The following is a 4,826-nucleotide window of genomic DNA, read 5'->3' as shown; positions in this document are numbered from 1 at the left end:
TGAAGAATGTCCACAGGAAAAAAAAAACAGCCTACACACATGTGCAGGGCAATTATTCAAGTCATAAGTCACCATAAATGTCAAATGAAATTCACTTTCAAACAATTCCTGCCCTAAGGTGTCTTTTTTTTTCATTTACATTAACCCACATAAACTGTAAATATTAAGGCAAAAAAAACACAACATAACCACCTTAAACATTAGGCACACTTCAAATATACATCTTATAAACACAATTCACAACTATGGTAGCGAAGCTACAAAATGGCTTCCACTAACCCTTGCTTTGACCGCGATTTTTCCACCGACCCCACACCGCGTGCAGTGTTAGCTAGCTTTGGCACAGAATTTAGCAAGCAACATAAAATACAATTTGACAGTACCATATGGCTCATAGGGCACACAATACTATTCATACACATACACAACATCACTTTATCCCTCTCTGAGGTGATCCCGACTGGTTTTGTTAAAAAAAAAAATATATCGGCCTACCGGCCTCTAATTTTCCGTGTGCCGTGCTCTCTATGGGAGTTAGCATGCTAATTCAACAGGTAGTAAATTATGGCTGTTAACTCACCGGGATATCGATTGCAAACCGTGCTAATTGTTTCCAGGCTTCTTGGCCACTTCTGGTGGTCCAGCATCAAATTCAACTCTAATTTACAGTTTTCTATTTCCAAATACAGTTTTTCAACTCATACGGGGTGGCGTCGTGAACAGAGGGAAACAAACACTGCGCACTGCAAAAAGGGAAAAAAAGTCACACCCACAGCGCTTTCTGCTGTGCGTGAGCGGCACATGTCAATCAATGTCAGCATCTCTTAAAGGAACAGTAACATGGCATTAATCTAGGGTGAATTTACCCAGATTACATCCTCCCCCTCTAAACTGCATCAGTCTCTGCATGCAAGTTAAACATTACAGGACACTTGATGGGTGCTGTGAGGTACTGGGGAGAGCATTTCTTGCAGGCTTTCAAAAAACATGCTAAGGGCAAGGATCAAAGGTTTTCCCAGCTCATCATAGGTCAACTTATGTGGTGGATGCCTGTCCCTGTTGGAACGTCTGAGCTCAATTGGTCTGCTGTCAGAAACAGTGTTTACATCCTCTTCATGGTCCTGCGAGACAGGCTCAACCGCGTGGTTAGGCAAAGGTGCTCCACTTCCGGGGCAAGGTGACAGGGCGCCTCTGTTTCCTCCTTCTCCAAATGGTATGTCAGGCATGTCATTGTCTGAAATGTCTATGATGACATGATCACTGGATCCAGCATTATTGCTTGTTTCAACCACCAACTCAGGAGGTTTAGCTGACAGATCACAACTTTTGTGCTCTGACCTTGCCAGGTTCTGTGTGTCAAACTCAGACATCTGGGGACTCAGTGGAACTGGAGGCCGTCTCGGCCGTGTAGTTTCTATTTCCTGCACATAAGGGCCCCACATAGTGAGCTTTGAGGGTCCATCCAAGTAGTAACCTTCCTCTTCTTCATCTCTCAGATCTCCCTCCGCATCATCCCACTCCACCTGCTGATTTCCGGCACTGCTACTTCTCAGCTCCATTTTCTTTTGTTTGCTTAGCCCTGATCTCTGAGCTGGAGTTTCCTCAACAGGTAGAAACCCGCAGGGCAAAAGCAGGTCTCTGTGAAGGGTCCGATGTGAGCCACTGCCTCTCTCTGGCTTGACTACATACACCGGCCCACCGTCAATTCTTTTCACAACAACGTGAATAGAATGCTCCCACCTGTCTGCCAACTTGTGTTTTCCCCGTATGCTGACATTTCTTATCAGGACTCGGTCTCCTTCTACTAACTCAGCAGCTCTAACTCTGGCATCAAACCGTAGTTTGTTCCTCTCTCCTGCCTTCTTTGAGTTTTCTGCAGCCAGTGTGTAACTTTCCTGGAGACGTTTACTTAAGTTCTTGACGTATTCTGAATGTGTCATATGAGTTTCTGTGAGAGGGCTGATTCCCAGGACAAGGTCAACTGGAAGAGTAGGCTGTCTACCAAACATGAGTTCATAGGGTGAGTACCCAGTTGTGTCATTTCTGGTACAATTGTATGCATGTACGAGGGGCTTTACAAAATCTCTCCAGTGATGTTTGTCCTTTTCCTCCAGGGTTCCCAGCATACTTAACAAGGTCCTGTTAAAGCGCTCAACAGGATTCCCCTGGGGATGATAGGGCGTAGTACGCACCTTCTCTGTTCCAATCATTGAACACAGCTCCTTGATTGTATGGGATTCAAAATCTCTCCCTTGATCACTATGGAGCCGGCTAGGAAAGCCATAATGGACTAGAAAATTCTCCCAGAGAGCTTTGGCAACAGTCTTGGCCTTCTGGTCCTTTGTTGGTACTGCCACTGCAAACTTTGTAAAGTGGTCAGTGATGACCAAGATGTTCCTGATGTCATGACTGTCGGGTTCAAGAGACAGATAGTCCATGCATACAAGTTCTAATGGATAGGTTGTCTGTATGTTCACCATGGGCGCGGCCCTCTGGGGTTTAGCTTTCCTCCGAAAACATCTCTCACATGTCTGACACTTCATTTCAATGGATTCTGCCATCTTTGGCCAATAAAATCTGGCTCGAGCAAGATTTAGTACACGCTCAGATCCCAAATGACCAATGTCATCATGTAAACCTTGTAGGGCTTTCTCTCTGTATTGTTTGGGCAAGACAAGCTGATAGATAATACTGCCACGATCAAAGCATCTCCTGTAAAGGATTCCATTTCTGATTTCAAGCCTGTCCCACTGCCTGAGGAGTAACTTGGCTTCAGGCTGTTCAGTACTTATATCCTTGAAGCTGGGCTTTTGTGCCCCTTCCACCAGGGAGATAACTCTCCTGATGGATGGGTCCTGCCTTTGGGCTTTATGCCAATCTTCCTTTGTGAGGCCAGGTAAGGTGTTTTGACCCTGACAAGCAAACAATTCAGGCACTGATGAGACATCAGCGGCAAGAGACTCCGCAAGAACAGGAAGTTCTGGTGTAGTGACTGAGTGGTGCTGACAAACTGCAGAGACCACAGCCGTGGGGATTTCTTTTGCCTCACTTCCTAAGATGCGCCTGGTCATTTCATTGATCCTCTCCCTTTCCTTCAGGAAATCATCGTCCTCCTGTGGTGCATCCTGTGGGCGTCTGGATAGGCCATCAGCATCTCCATTTGAGCGTCCTGCTCGGTACTTGATTTTAAATCTGAAGGTCGACAGGGCAGCCAACCAACGGTGTCCTGCGGCGTCAAGCTTGGCAGAAGTAAGGACATAAGTGAGTGGATTATTGTCAGTTAGAACGGTGAAATCAGTGCCATAGAGATAATCACAAAACTTCTCACAAATCGCCCACTTCAAAGCTAGATACTCTAGCTTGTGAGCCGGGTAATTCCCTTCATGCTTTGACAGACCTCTGCTGGCATAAGCTACTACTCTGAGCTTCCCCTCTTGTTCTTGATAAAGAGCAGCTCCCAGCCCTGTACAGCAAGCATCCGTGTGTAAGACATATGGAAGTTTGGGGTTGGCGAATGCAAGAACAGGGGCCGAGGTTAGCTTGTCAATGAGAGTTCTGAAGGCAGACTCACATTCAGACGTCCACTCTGCCTCAAAGGGTGCTCGAGGATTCACACAGTTCCTGGGCCGGTCACGTTTGTAGGTCTTACCTCTCTTTTTAGGTGGGTAGTACCCGACAGTGAGAGAGTTGAGTGGCTTGGCAATTTTTGAGTAGCCCTCTACGAAACGCCTATAATAACCAGCGAATCCTAGGAAGCGTTTCAGTTCTTCTCTGTTCACAGGACGAGGCCAATCTTTAAGAGCAGCGACTTTGTCTGGGTCGGTGTGGACACCATGGGCATCTACCACGTGACCAAGATATTTTACAGATGACTTGAAAAACTGACATTTTTCAGGTGACAACTTTAGACCATAGTCTTTGAGACGATGTAGCACTTTCATAAGTCTGAACTCATGTTCTTCAAGTGTCTCTGAAAAGACAATGAGGTCATCTAAAAATACAAGCACCTCGCTCAGATGGAGATCTCCAACGCATTTTTCCATTAAGCGTTGAAAGGTGCTAGGAGCGTTGGTCACACCTTGAGGCATACGGTTGAATTCGTAAAAGCCCAAGGGACATGTGAACGCAGTTTTTGGCTTATCCTCCTCTGCCATTTCCACCTGGTAATAACCAGATTTAAGGTCCATCACTGAGAACCACTTTGCGCCGCTTAGTGCTGAGAAGGTGTCTTCGATGTTTGGAAGGGCATATGCATCTTTTATAGTACGAGTGTTCAGCTTCCTATAATCAATACACAGCCTGATTTTCCCATTCTTTTTCTTTACCACCACCACAGGAGATGCAAAGGGACTCTGAGACTCTTTTATTATTCCAGCATCCAGAAGCTCTCTAAGGTGCTGTTTCACAGCCTCTCTGTCACTTGGGTGTATTGGCCTGCAGCGCTCTTTAAAAGGCGTTTGGTCTTGTAGGTTAATGTGGTGCTTCACAGCAGTTGTGTGACCAAAGGAAAGCTCATCAACAGCAAAGACTTCTGAGATAGAGTTCAGTTTGTCTGTAATACGCCGTTTCCACTCTTCAGAAATGGGAGAATCATCAAGGTTGAATGCAAGCTTCTCACCTTGTAGCTTAGTGTTATCAGGCACAGACTGACTGGAAGTCAGGGATATGACACTCTGAGCGGCAGATACTTCACCAATGACACACTTTGGCAGCAGTGTGACACTGTGGTCTGTCACATTTTTGAGAATAACAGGAATCTTGCTTGAGGCCCTACAGTGGATGTTCATTAGTGCACATTCGAGGAATAACCCACCAGGCAGGGGAGA

The sequence above is a fragment of the Myripristis murdjan genome, chromosome 20 (assembly GCF_902150065.1).
Source record: "Myripristis murdjan chromosome 20, fMyrMur1.1, whole genome shotgun sequence".
Lineage (NCBI taxonomy): Eukaryota > Metazoa > Chordata > Actinopteri > Holocentriformes > Holocentridae > Myripristis > Myripristis murdjan.
Note: the sequence above shows the minus strand (reverse complement) of the source record.